This window comes from Papio anubis, chromosome 3 (genome assembly GCF_008728515.1).
Source record: "Papio anubis isolate 15944 chromosome 3, Panubis1.0, whole genome shotgun sequence".
NCBI lineage: Eukaryota > Metazoa > Chordata > Mammalia > Primates > Cercopithecidae > Papio > Papio anubis.
The window spans coordinates 98,267,217-98,282,429 of record NC_044978.1 but is presented as its reverse complement, the minus strand read 5'-3'; the positions used below and the strand labels follow the sequence as shown (position 1 = coordinate 98,282,429).

The 15,213-nt window shown below is 41.7% G+C and overlaps 1 pseudogene; it reads right to left on the bottom strand.

Moving 5' to 3' along the window:
• Positions 1-10,280: 10,280 nt before the first annotated feature.
• On the bottom strand, positions 10,281-13,496 carry LOC108585965 (annotated as a pseudogene).
• Positions 13,497-15,213: the final 1,717 nt, after the last annotated feature.

Here is a 15,213-nt window from a genome sequence, read left to right as displayed (position 1 = left end):
AGGCTACGAAAACAAAAAGAAAATCATATATTTATCATATACCATACACAAAAGAAGCCATCTGTACTGTATTATATACAAAACTTGAATTCTCTTAGAGAACGTTATAGGGTAATTGTTGCGGGAAGTCAGGGACTCCGAATGGAGGGAACGGCTGGCACCGCGGCAGAGGAACATAAATTGTGAAGATTTCATTTTAATAAGGACATATATCAGTTCCCCAAATTAATACTTTTATAATTTCTTACAGCTGTCTTACTTTAATCTCTTAATCCTGTTATGTTCATAAGCTGAGGATGTACATCACCTCAGGGCCATTGTGATGATTGCGTTAACTGTACAAATTGATTGTAAAATGTGTGTTTGAACAATATGAAATCAGTACACCTTGAAAAAGAACAGAATAACAGCGATTTTAGGGAACAAGGGAAGACAACCATAAGGTCTGACTGCCTGCAGGGTGGGGCAGAATAGAGTCATAGTTTTCTTCTTGCAGAGAGCCTATAAACAGATGTGCAAGTAGGAAAGATATCGCTGAATTATTTTCCTAGCAAGGATTATTAATAATTAAGACCCTGAGAAAGGAATGCATTCCTCGGGGTAGGTCTATAAACAACTGCTCTGTGAGTGTCTGTCTTATGCAGTTGAGATAAGGACTGAAATACACCCTGGTCTCCTGCAGTACCCTCAGGCTTATTAGGGTGGGGAAAAAATGCTGCCCTGGTAAATTTGAGGTCAGACCAGTTCTCTGCTCCCAAACACTGCTTTCTGTTGTTTAAGATGTTTATCAAGACAATACATGCACAGCTGAACATTGACCCTCATCAGTAATTCTAATTTTGCCCTTTGCCTTGTGATCTTGTTCTCCTATTTTGCCTTTTGAAGCATGTGATCTTTGTGACTTACTCCCTGTTCATACACCCCCTCCCCTTTTGAAATGCTTAATATAAACTTGGTGGTTTTGCAGCTCAGGTGGGCATCACGGTCCTACCGATATGTGATGTCACCCCTGGAGGCCCAGTGGTAAAATTCGTCTCTTTATACTCTTTCTCTTTATTTCTTAGCTGGCCGACACTTAGGGAAAATAGAAAGAACCTGAAATATTGGGTCAGATTCTCCCAATAGATAAGATTTTTATAACCTTAAGGTAAGGAATTATTTCTTAAACAAGATTGAAAGGCACATATATATTCAGCTACATTAAAATTAAGAACTCTAGCCAGGCATGGTGGCTTATGCCTGTAATCTCAGCACTTGCGAGGCAGAGATGGGCAGGTCACTTGAGGCCAGGAGTTTGAGATCAGCCTGGCCAACATGGCAAAACCCCATCTCTACTAAAAAATACAAAAACTAGCTGAGCATGGTGGCGCACATCTGTAATCCTAGCTACTCAGGAGGCTGAGGCACAAGAATCATTTGAACCCAGGAGGTGGGGCTTGCAGTGAGCCAAGATCATGCCACTGCACTGCACCCTGGGCAACAGAGTGAGACTCTGTCTGGAAAAAAAAAAAAAAAAAAGAAAGAAAGAAAAAGAAAACTGAATGTCCACATGCGAAAGAACAAAGATAAAGATAAGACCTTTATCTTGTACCACATACAAAAATGGACTCAAAATGGATTAAAGATCTAAGCATGAGGCCTAGACCTATAAAATTCCTAGAAGAAAACATAGGGGAAAAGTTTCATGATGTAGGATTTGGCAATGATTTAGTGGAGATCACTGGATAATGATAAAGATTAGATAATGATTTCTTCCTTTGTATATGACACCAAAAGCACAAGCAACAAAAGAAAAAAAAAAGACAAATGGAACTACATCAAACTGAAAAACTTTTGTTCATTAAAGGACACAATCCACAGAGTGAAAAGGTAACCTATGGAACGGGAGAAAATATTTCCAAATCCTATATCTGATAAGGGATCCAGAATATATCAACAACTACAACTCAACAACAACAAAAATCAAATAACCCATTTTAAAAGTGGGTAAAGGCATGGAATACTGTGTGGCTATGAAAATGAATGAGATGGCCAGGTGCGGTGGCTCATGCCTGTAATCCCAGCGCTTTGGGAAGCTGAGGCGGGCAGATCACAAGGTGAGGAGTTCAAGACCAGCCTGGCCAACTTGGTAAAACCCCATCTCTACTAAAAATACAAAACTTAGCTAGGTGTGGTGGTGGGCACCTGTAATCCCAGCTACTCAGGAGGCTGAGGAAGGAGAATCACTTAAAGCCAGGAGGTGGAGGTTGCACTGAGCTGAGATCATGCCACTGCACTCCAGCCTGGGCGACACAGCGAGACTCCGTCTCAAAAAATAAAATAAAATAAATAAATAAATAAATCATGTCCTTTGCAGCAACGTGGATGGAGCTAGAGACCATTATCCTAAGCAAATACAAAAACAGAAAGCCAAACACTGCATGTTCTCACTTATAAGTGGGAGCTAAACATTGAGTGCACATGGACACAAATAAGGCAACAACAGACACCAGGGTCTACTTGAGGGTGGAGGGTAGGAGGAGGGTGAGGATGGCCAAACTATCTGGTACTATGCAGATTATATGGGTGACAAAATAATCTGTACACCAAACTCCTGTGACACACAGCTTACCTATATCACAAACCTGCACATGTACTGCTGACCCTAAAATAAAAGTGAAAAAAATGGATAAAGGATCTGCTTGAGTAGACATTTCTCCAGTGATAATACATAAATGACCATCAAGCATATGAAAAGATGCTCAACATGACTAATCATCAGAGAAAAGCAAATCCAAACCACAATGAGATATCACTTTATACCTCTTCAAATATCAGAAAGAATAAACAAGAAAACCCCAGAAAATAACAAGTATTGGCAGGAATATGGAGAAGCTTGGACCCTTGAACACTGTTAGTATGACTGTAAAATGGTACAACCATGGTGGAAAACAGTATGGCGGTTCTTTAAAAAGTTAAAACAAGGCCGGGCGCGGTGGCTCAAGCCTGTAATCCCAGCACTTTGGGAGGCCGAGGCGGGCGGATCACGAGGTCAGGAGATCGAGACCATCCTGGCTAACATGGTGAAACCCCGTCTCTACTAAAAATACAAAAAAACTAGCCGGGCGTGGTGGCGGGCGCCTGTAGTCCCAGCTACTCGGAGGCTGAGGCAGGAGAATGGCCTGAACCTGGGAGGCGGAGCTTGCAGTGAGCCGAGATCGCGCCACTGCACTCCAGCCTGGGTGACACAGCGCGAGACTCCGTCTCAAAAAAAAAAAAAAAAAAAAAAGTTAAAACAGAACTACCATATGGTCTAGTGATCCCACTTCTAAGTATATCTCCAAAAGAACTGAAATCAGTGTTTTGAAGAGAGATTTGCAAACCCCTGTATCTAGAAGCGCTATTAACGATAGCAAAGAGTTGGGAGCAACCTAAATGTCCATCAGTGGATGAATCAATAGACAAAATGTGATATATATGCACAATGGAATACTATGCAGCCTTAAGAAGGAAAGAAATCCTGTCACATGCAACAACGTAGATTACCCTTGAGAACATTATGCTAAGTGAAACAAGCCAGTTATGAAAGAAACAACACTGTGTGATTATTCCTATATAAGGTATCCAAAATAGTCAAATTCATTGATATAGAAAGTAGAATGGAGGTTACCAAGGGATGAGGGAAAGGGAAAATGGGAAGATGTTGTTTAATGGATATGGAATTTCAGTTCTGCAAGATGAAAAAGTACTGGTGATCTATTTCATAACAACGTAAATATGCTTAACACTACTGAACTGTATACTTAAAAATGGTTAATATGTGCCAGGCGTGGTGGTTCATGCCTGTAATCCTAGCACTTCGGGAGGCCGAGGCGGGTGGATCACCTGAGGTCAGGAGTTTGAGACCAGCCTGGCCAACATGGTGAAACCACAGCTCTACCAAAAATACAAAAATTAGCTGGGCAAGGTGGTGTGCACCTGTAATCCCAGCTACTCAGGAGGCTGAGGCAGGAGAATTGCTTGAACCTGGGAGGTGGAGGTTGCAGTGAGCCAGGATCACGCCACTGTACTCCAACCTGGGTGACAGAACTGGACTCTATCTCAAAAAAAAGTGGTTAATATGATAACTTTTATGATTTTTTTTAACCACAATTTTAAAAATCCTATTTTAGTGCACATGTATAAGTAAGATATACAGAAATTCCTGGCTCAGTGACCCTTCTGGATACTGTGGGAGAAATCAAGTAGCAGTTGGAAGGGGCTAACACAGTTACACAGATCATAAAGTATGCTGTGAGACAAAAGGGGCAGAGTTGTTTGTTTATTTTGTATTTTGGGCTCGTATTTGCTCAAGAGCTTTATGTTTATCAATCAGATAATTTAAGAATGTTTGCTTAAATATCACTTTGGTTTGCTGAAATCAACACAGCCTAAGGATAGAAACCTAGTTTTTCCTCAAATTTTGCCATTACAGGTTGAATTATGTGGGTCCCCTCAGATTCACACATTGAAGTCATAACCCCCAGTACCTTAAGATATATTTTATGTTGTGTTTTTTACCACAATAAAAAAGTTAAAAAATATTTTTAAAATAAATAAACTCAAAATGGATCAAAGACCCAAATATAAACTATAAACTCTCTTAAAAGAAAACATTAAACTGGGCGTGGTGGTTCATGCCTGTAATCCCAGCACTTTGGGAGGCCAAGAAGAGTGGATTGCTCGAGCCCAGGAGTTTGAAACAAGTGCAGGCAACATGAGGAGACCCCCGTGTCTATATAAATACAAAAATTAGCCAGGCATAGTGGAGGACGCCTGTAGTCCCTGCTGCTCAGGAGGCTAAGGTGGGAGGATCGCTTGAGCCTGGGAGGTAGAGGCTGCAGTGAGCTGTGGTGACATCACTGCACTCCAGCCTGAGTGACAGAGTAAAACCTTGTCTCAAAAAAAATAGGGAAGAAGCTTTATGACATTGGGTTTGACAAAGATTTATTGGATATAACATCCTAGGCAACAAAAGGAAAAATTGACAAGATGGACTTCTTCAAAATTGAAAACTTCTGTGCATCAAAGGGCACTATCAACAGGGTGAAAGGGAATCCGTGAAATGGGAGAAAGTACCTGTAAGTCATATATCTGATAAGAGATTGATATATAAGATATATAGAGAATTCTTAAAATACAGTGACCAAGAAAAAAAACCTGATTTTAAAATGAGCAAAAGATTCAAATAAATGCTTTTCAAAAAAATACAAATGGCCAATAAGTATATTAAAAAATGGTCAACACGAGGCCAGGTGCAGTGGCTTGCCTGTAATCTCAGCACTTTAGGAGGCTGAGGTGGGAAGATCAGTTGAGGCCTAAGTTCAAGACCAGCCTGGCCAACATAGTAAAATCCCATCTCTACTAGAAATACAAAAAAAAAAAAAAATTATCTGGGCATAGCAGCACATGCCTGTGGTCCCAGCTACTCAGGAGGCTGAGCCCAGGAGGTGGGGGATGGCTTGAGCCCAGGAGGTGGATGTTGCAGTGAGCCAAGATCATGCCAGTGCACTCCAACCTGGGCGACAGAGCAAGACCCTGTCTCAAAAAAAAAATCGTTAAGCATTAGGTAAATGAATAACAAAACACAATAAAATACCACTTCACATATACCCATTAGAATGGTTATTACTTATTATTTTTAAAAATGACAACAACAAATAATGTGTTGGTGAAAATGTGGAGAAACAGGAACTCTGTGCATTGCTGAGGAAAAATGTAAAATGGAGCAGCTGCTATGAAAAACAGTATGGCAATTTCTCAAAACATTAGACATAGAATTACCATAAGATCCAGCAATTCCACTTCTGGGTATATACCAAAAGAACTAAAATCAAGGTCTGAAAGGGACATTTGTACACCAGTGTTCATATCACACTGTGATTAGTGCATTATTCATAATAACCAAAAGATAGAAACAACCCCAGCGTTCATCAGTGAATGAATGAATGAATGAATGAATAAACAAAATGTGGTATATACATACAAGAGAATATTATTCAACCTTGTCACAAAAGGACAAATATTGTATGATTCCACATATATGAGTGTGGGAACAAGAGTGACTTCTGACTAACCCTGAGTCCAAAAATGCCTCCATAATGTCTAGCTGTCATTACTTTTTGTGTAGGAACAGCTAGTCATTGTAAGTTTCCTCCAAAACCACCCTTAATGCTGTTAGAAACATCATAGGCTGGGATTCCTGTAGCACCTACACATTCCTTCCAGAGCACATCTATTGATACTTTTCCCCCAAGACATCAGCCTCCACAAGGATCTGAGAGGTTGCAGTGCTAAGATTTACCTGTCTTGCAGCCCCTAAGACCATGCTTCTGTCCATAAGTTCCCCTGATAAATCATCTCATACCAACAAACTGTATTTGTCTGCCTCCTTCTTGATTTCTCAGCTTCTTTGGTATTTGGGGACCTCTTTGCACATACAGCCCTTTCACAGAACAATGAGGTACCTAGAGTACTCAAATTCATAGAGACAAAAAGTAGAATGGTGGTTGTCAGGGCAGAAGGGACAGAGGACAGGGGAACTATTGTTTAATGGGTATGAAGGTTTGGTTTGAGAAGATGAAAAAGTTCTGGAGATGGATAATGGTGGTGGTGGTGGTGGTTGCAGAATAACATAAAAATGCTTAATGGCACTGAATTGTAAACTGAAAAATAATTAAAATAGTAAATTTTATGCCGTATATATTTTTCACAATAAAAAAAATGGCTCCTAGGGGCAATTGTAAAGTTGTATCTGGTGTTCCTAGTACAAGAAGACATGGATGTGCCTTATGTGTGTGTTAGATGAGCCTTGTTCAGGCATGAGTCATAGTGCTGTCGGCTGTGAGCTCCATGTTAATAAATCAATGATATATATTACATAAGCTGTCTGTAAATAGAGACACACATAAAACAAGGTTATGTGTTGATTGCTTGACAAAAGTGTCGTGACCAGAGGTTTACAGAATCTAACTCTGTATTTCCCCTGTGAACAACGTTCAGTGTTCACTAATTCATCGTTTTCAACAACTTTCAGAACATAACTATCATGACTAAAAAGAATCAGCTGGGACAGACGCGGTGGCTCACACCTGTAATCCCAGCACTTTGGGAGGATGAGGCGGGAGGATTGCCTGAGTCCAGGAGTTCAAAATCATCCTGGGCAACATAGTGAAACCCAGTCTCTAATTTTTTTAAAAAAGTTTAAAAAAAAATATCAGCTGTATGTTATAAACTCCACAATACATTACTATTTTTGCTTTAAACTATTCAATTATCTTTAAAAGAGATCTTTTAAAAACATCTTTTACATTTACCCACATATTTATTATTTGCAGTGCTCTTTATTTCTTTGGATAGATACAGATTTCCATCTGATATCATTTTCCTTCTACCTAAAGGGCTTCCTTTAACACTTCTTGTAGTGATGGTGTGTTGATCATGAATTCTTTCAGCATTTGTATGTCTGAAGAAGTCTTTATTTCATATTTGTTTTTAAAACATAGCTTTATTGAGATATAATTCATTTGTCATACAATTCACCCACTTAAATTGTATAATCCAATGTTTCTTTGTGGTTCACAGAGTGTGTAACCATGACCACCATAAATTTTAGAACATTCTCCTCACATGAAAAAGAAACTTTGGCTGGGCGCAGTGGCTCATGCCTGTAATTCCACCACTTTGGGAGGCAGAGGCGGGCTGATCACAAGGTCAAGAGATCGAGACCATCCTGGCTAAGATGGTGAAACCCTGTCTTTAGTAAAAATACAAAAACTAGCTGGGTGTGGTGGCATATGCCTGTAGTCCCAGCTACTCGGGTGGCTGAGACAGGAGAATTGTTTAAACCTGGGAAGCAGAGGCTGCAGTGAGCCGAGATTGCGCCACTGCCCTCTAGCCTGGCAACAGAGCAAGACTCCGTCTCAAAAAAAAAAAAAAAAAAAAAAAGGAAACTTCACAATCATTAGTAGTCATTCCCCATTTCTCCCCCTGCCACCTCTTATCCTCTTCCTCCTACATCCTCATATTCGTTTTGAAAAATATTTTTGCTGAGTTGGAATTCTAGGTTGACTGCTTTATTCTTTGAGGAAGGATAGAAGCCACTGTCTTATGACTTGCATGCTTTATTTATTATTTATTTATTATTTGCATGCTGCTTACTTTTGTTCCCCTGTATGTTCTTTCTTCTCTAGCTGTTTTAAAGGTTTTCTCCGTATCTATAGTTGTAAGTAATTTAATTATGATGTTCCTTGGTGCAGTATTCTTCATGTTTCTTCTGTTTAGGGTCTGTTGAGCTTCTTGCATTCATGGGCTGATCAAATTTGGGAAAATTTTGGTCATGATTTCTCCTCTTTTTTTTGTTTTCGTTTTTGTTTTTGTTTTGAGACAGAGTCTTGCTCTGTTGTGCAGGCTGGAGTGCAGTCGCGCAATCTCAGCTCACTGCAACCTCTGCCTACTGAGTTCAAGCCATTCACTTGCCTCTCAGCCTCCTGAGTGCTGGCATTACAGGTATGTGCCACCATGCCCAGCTAATTTTAGAATTTTTAGTAAGGATGGGGTTTCACCATGTTGGCCAGGCTGGTCTTGAATTCCTGACCTCAGGTGTTCCATCCACCTTGGCCTCCCAAAGTGCTGGGATTGCAGGCATGAGCCACTGCACCCAGCCTGGCTGTGATTTCTCTAAAAAAAATTTTTTTTGCTATCTATTTCTCTTTCTTCGCCTTCTGGAGCTCCAGTAACATGTATAGCCCACTTGATGTTAGCACAGCTCACTGATGCTCAGTTCTTTTCTTTTCCATTTTTTTTTTACAAGGGGCTTGCTCTGTCACCCAGGCTGGAGTGCAGTGACCTAATTACAGCTCACTGCAGCCTCAACCTCACTGGGCTCAGGTAACCCTTCCACTTCAGCCTCCTATAGCTGGAACTACAGGTGCATCCCACCACACCTGGCTAATTTTTTTTTCTAGACACAGGGTCTCATTATCTTCAGCCCAGGCTGGTCTTGAACAACTGGTCTCAAGCACTCTGCCAGCCTCAGCCTCTCAAAGTACCAGGATTGCAAGCATGAACCACCATGCCAGCCTCTTTTCACCTCTTTTCTTTTGTCTCACTATATTGTGTTTTGAATAGTTTCTATGCCTATACTTTTTATGTCATTAATCATTATTTGCAATGTATAACTGTTGTAATTATATCTGATATGCTTTTCATCTCAGACATTGTATTTAACAATTCCATAATTTGTTTGTTTGTTTGTCATCCAAGCTGGAGTGCAATGGCACAATGTTGGCTCACTGCAACCTCCACCTCCCTGGTTCAGGCAATTCTCCTGCCTCAGCCTCTTGAGTAGCTGGGATTAAAGGCATGTACCACCACACCTGGCTAATTTTTGTATTTTTAGTAGAGACAGGTTTTTGCCATGTTGGCCAGGCTGGTCTCAAACTCCTAACCTCAGGTGATTCACCTGCCCCAGCCTCCCAAAGTGCTGGGATTACAGGCATGAGTCATGGCACCCAGCTCCATAATTTTTACTTGAGTATTTTTCTTATAACTTCCGGATCTCCTCTTACCATATTCATGTTTTCCTCTACCTTCCTGAATATATGGGGACAAATTTCAAATATAGTAGTTGTTTTAATGTCCTTGTCTGCAATTCTACCAAACATGTCATTTAGGGGTCTACTTCTATTAATTGATTTTTCTTCTCATTGTGTTGTGTTTTGCTGTTTCTTTTCATGCCTAATATTTTCAAATTGAATAGCTGGTACATATTTACTGTGAATTATACTTTCTTGAATTCTAGGGTCTTATTTTTTATTCTTTTAAATATTTTTGAACTTAGGTTACTTGAAAATGGTTTGTTTGTTTGTTTTGTTTTGTTTTTTGAGGCTTGCCTTTAAGCTTTGTTAGGTGAGACCTGAGTCGTCTTTAATTTGGGGCTAATTATTCTCTGTTACTAAGATAGTACTCTTCTGAGTATTATATTCGAATTAAATGACCCTTGTATGTTAGGAGGCCTTTCCTTTCTGCTCAGTGGGAACACAAACTATTCTCAGGCCTACATGAGCTCCACGGATTGTTCAGCCTGTTCCTTTTCAGTGTTCTTTCTCTGGCCTCCAGGTAGGTTCTTCATATGCAAGTACTAATCAATGCTCAGCTGAAAACTTGAAGGGAACTCCCTGCAGATTTCTAGAGCTTTCTTTCTTTCTTTGGGTGCTACTTTTTAACAGGTTTTTAAAGTTTTTTAGAAATATACTGGAGAATCATGCAATGCTACCGGCATTGGATCACAAATCTGCACATTCCTTTGCAACGAGTCCTGCAATGGCAGAAACTTTTATCTCACCTTTATTGTTTACTATGACCCCTGCATTATCTTCAAAATAAGGAAACATGCCATCTTTTCTCTGGTATGACTTTCTTTGTTGAATGACTGCTGCTGGATGTATCTTCTTTCTTAGCTCTGGTTTGCCTTTTTTTACTGTGGCCATTACCATAGCATCCACACCAGCAGTGGGAAGTCTGTTCAGCTGTCCCTTGATCCCTGTCTGTCACAGAGATGATACATGATCATAGTTCCCACTACAAGACCCAAGGGAATCTGGAATTTCATACCAGTGGACCCACCACATCCTTGCTTCAACATCTTGAATGTCTGAAAGGGGCAAAAAGCTAGAGTTTTCTTCCCAGGCAGTTTTCTCCTGCATAAATACTGTGTTCTGTGAATTCTAGACACCTTGTTCTCTAATTCTTAATTCTGTCTCCTCAACTCAAGGAGATTGCTAACCTTTGTTTGAGTTACTCTCCCTGTGCTATGTTCTAGAAATTCTCTCCAGGCAGTAAGCTAAGGTAATCATGGGCCTCACCTCATTATTTCTCCTCTCCTCTGTTAGTTCTTTCTCATCTCTCATCTCCATGACTTATTTTCATGACTTGTAAAATGTTAGAGTTATTTATTGCTCAGTCCTTAAGCTTCTTGTGCTTTTTACTCTCCCTAGTCAGCTCACCTGGTCACAGGACTTTAATATCATCATCATATTCATGACTTCTTAACTTATTTATCTAGTCTAAATCTCACTGGAGATTTGTTTTTTCATTTGCATTTGTGATATCCTCACTTTGATGTCTAATTGTGATCTCAAACAATATATCTTAAAATTGTTCCTCCTACATTCTTCTTAATGATAACTTTTTTTTTCATGGATACTAGGGATAAAGACCTGGGTATGATCCTTGACCCTTTTCTTTCTCTTACTCCTTGGATTCAGTTTATCAGCAAATCCTGGCCACTCTTCTACTAAAACAGTTCCAAGAATTCAGTCTTTCTCATCACTCCGATTACCACCACCATGATCCAAGCCACCATCATCTCTTGCCTGGATAAATTTAGCAGCATCTTAACTTCTCTGCTTCTCTTACCTGGCCTACTGAAAGTCTACTTTCAACACAGTAGCTGAATTCATCCTGATGAATGATTAGTCATAAGTTAGAGCACATCTTCTGCTCAAAAGGCTTCCCAGTTAACTCAAAAGCCAAAGTCCTTTTGATGACTTACAGAACCCAGTCCATGCCCACTCTGACCTCCCCCTCCCTACCCCTATGCACTCACTCTGTGCTAGTCACTTACCCTCCCTGTTGTTCCCCAACTATTTCTGACATGTTCCCACCTACGCCTTTGCACTTGTTGCTACCTCTGTCTGGAATTATCTTGCTCCAGCAAGCCATGTGATCAGTTCCCCACATTCTCTTTAGGTCTCTATTCAAAAGTTACTTTTTCAGTTAGACCTTCCCTGGCTACTTTGTCTAAATAGCTATATACCTTCACATCTATTTCCTTATTTAACTATCAACATCCTTATTTAATTCTCAACTATTAATTATCCTTATTTTAGGATAGATGAGATGAAGTGAATTGCCCGAGGTCACACTGCTAGTAAATGGTAAAGCATGTAGATTGTCTCCAGAAATTTCTCAATAAATTCATCTTATGTACATGATATTTAGCCTATATAACTATTTACATATGTTTATCACATGTATACACACACCTATAGCTATATCCCATCTTCAAGCTATATTTCGTCATAGCTGTTTCTAAGTGCTCCATGATTGATGCAACTGGTAGAGACTTGGAAGAAAGATGATGCACTTACCCAGCTAGCATTTACTGGGCATCTACTAGTAGGTGCTAGGCGTTGTGATGAATGTTAAGGATATAGAGATGAAAGATGCAGTTACTGTCATGAATGACCTCACAGTTGGGAATAGGGAGAAGACAGACACTTAGAAGTTCCATGGAGAAAGAACTAGATAGGACCCCATGGATAAAAAATACTGAATGAAGATTCTAGTCCAACCCAAGAAAGTTTCTAATGGTCAAAGTTGTCTGAAAATGAAATGGGCTAGAGGGTAGAGTTCCTCTCACAGGAGTTGTCCCAGCAAAAGTAGGGTGACTGTTGACCTGGCTGTTATAGAAGGGATAGACTTAAACATAACATGGCTGATCAGGAGCCAGGTAACCAATGTGAGCTAAGGTTTATTAAAGACACTTTTCAACAAAGGTTTATTAAAGACATTTGCAGAGATGTGTGTAGGGCTAATGGAACTAATAAGAATTTTGATGCACCCAGGGGACTAGCAGAAACTAGAAGGCATTTCCACTTCATACCTGAAGGCACAGGGGGAGTCTGATTAAAAGCCAGAGCCTAGGAAAATAGGCTCTCAGAGAGAAAAAGAATTTCTAGAGAGAAGCAGCAACTGCCAGAACTGGAACAATACAGCATTCTCAGAAACAATACACCTGCACTTCTCTATCCTCAGGTTGTTCGGTTATTTGCAGTGCCACTTATTCACCAAATGCAAATGGAAGCCAGAGGCAAGCGCCTGCCAGTGACACAGTTGATAAAGGAACTAATACTATCCACAAAGGTCAGTGCTGGAGAGCACCCAGCAGGGCAGAAGAGGGTGAAATGGATCCAGAGGGAAAACAGGATAATCAGTAGAGTTGGTTTTAAGGGCCCTTTATTTATTCAGAGGCAAAAAAAAAAAATTTCCCTGTAGACTCTACAAATGAACAATTGGGAAGCGAACCTAAACTGTGGGGTGAGTGGAGCCTAGAGAAAATTGGAGCTGAGTGGATAATCTGGCTCTGTCCTTCCCACATCTTTTTCCCATGCAGCCTCATCCTCGTGCTCTCTGGTGCACACCACCAGCCATCCCTGCCCTGGCGCCCGAGAGAAGCGCACCGGCTGGGAAGCCTCCTTCCTGAGCCGGTGTTCAAGGGCGTCCCAGCTCACTGAGGGCCAGGAAGCGAGGCCTGGGCACATGTCCCGTCCGGCCCGGACTCTGGTGCCCGCGGGGTCCTCCTCGCCCTGCTAGATCGCGGCGACCATTTAGAACCCCGGCTGCTAGACAAGCGAAGCTTTCCACGTGGGCAGAGGCGACGTTGTTCAGGTGGCAAGGATCCAAGGCTGAGCCTTCCTCCCCTCTGCGTCCACCCACCGCCCCTCCCCACCCCCGACCTAGAAAAGGACACGCACACAAAAAACTTTCGCCACACTATTAATATATTCGCGTTTCCTCCCACTTTCCCAATGGGCTACCAGCTGCAGAACTCCTGAATAGAAAGCTTAATTGTGCTTTGTCATGCAGAATACCTCGATTTTCTATAGAAGGTTACAAAGGGCCATTTGAAGTATTTCTTTCTCGCCTAATAGTGAACCATTTGCATAGGGTACCTCTGCGCCTGCCAGACCCAGGTAGCTGCTCCGAAGCTCCGGGGGCCCTGGAGTAACAAAACCCAGGGCGGTTTCCAAAGGGCGCCCTCCCCCGCCTCTCGTTCAGCGTTTGGACTTTTCTCTCCAATTCCCTCGGGTCACGGCCAGCCCTAGGCAGCTGATTTGGAGGACGCGAAATATGGCCTTCAGTCCGCGGGTGTCCAGCCAGTTCATCTGATATCTTGGAGGCCTCGGGCCATCCAGGCCCTTCTAGCCTGGACCGGAGCCTCTTCTAGGCCAGGTCTACCGAACCCAGGTGGTGTTTTTCATCTTCTACCTGCAGGTTCAGAGACCAGGCCTTTGCCCACGCGGGGTCCTCCACCCACTTGCTTCCCACGTAAGGCCCAAGTGAGGCGCTGAAGAACTGGAAGTTGATTATGATTTCGGTACCAGGGCTGCTCGTTTCTCCTGGTTGATTGACAGTGCTGCGTTCAGAATACCTTTTCTTGTTGCTTGTTTTGACAGTTCCGATCCAGGTCTGTGTGACATATAAAGCTAATAAAATTCTAATTTCATTGTTAATCTTATTTCATTGCAGTATAGGTTTTTACCCTCACACCTGCATGGCAGGGTGTAATTCCATTAATAAAAAAAATCAACATATTCATTGCATGTCTTTTCCCTGATGATATATTGTGAGCAGTGTGAGTTGAGAAAGAGCCATTTATTCCCACCGTGAATGAGCCTGCATGGGGCGGGAGCTTCACCTGCCCCTCAGTCAATTAGGAATGTATCGAAAAGTCTAGCAGAAAACGAGTTAAATTAACCGTTGGCTAATTTCCTTGTGTCCCTCCTACATAATCCCCCCTTTTCAGCTTGCCCCAGAAATTACCACATGTTGCAAGGTTCAAATAGTGCCTAATGAAACAGTGACTAAACGCTTCTCCCTCCAGCGCCACCGACGGGGGAGCCCTTTCGCCGGCCTTCAAAGCTTGCCCGGTTTCGTGGTCCTGGTTCCCGTATCCAAGAAAGAAAAAGAAAAAAAGAGACGAAAAGGAAGAGAAAGAAATTTTTGACAGGCAGGAAAAAAAAAAAAAAATCTAAGCTGTCAATAACTCTCTATCCAGCGGGTGAAACTACATTACTGCCCACCCACTTCCCGCCACCGATGATGCAGTGGGATTCCAAGATGCCTGTGCCCGAAGTAGAGACCCAAGTAGGAATGGCAGCTTTAGCATCCTCCTCTTTCCCTGGAGAGCTAGGGTCCTGGGACTAGGCGGTTTGAGCCATGGCCAGGGGAGACTGGTTGGGGAAAACGGCCAGGAGAACAAAGGGTAGGGGTAGAGGGCAGATATCAAGGCAGAAGGAGATGGAGACAAGACAGAGAAATGCAGGCAGAGACAAATCACTAGGGAAGCAGATGCAAAGGCCAAAAAAAAAAAAAAAAAAACCACCAGAATAACAGCAAGCACACCTCTAA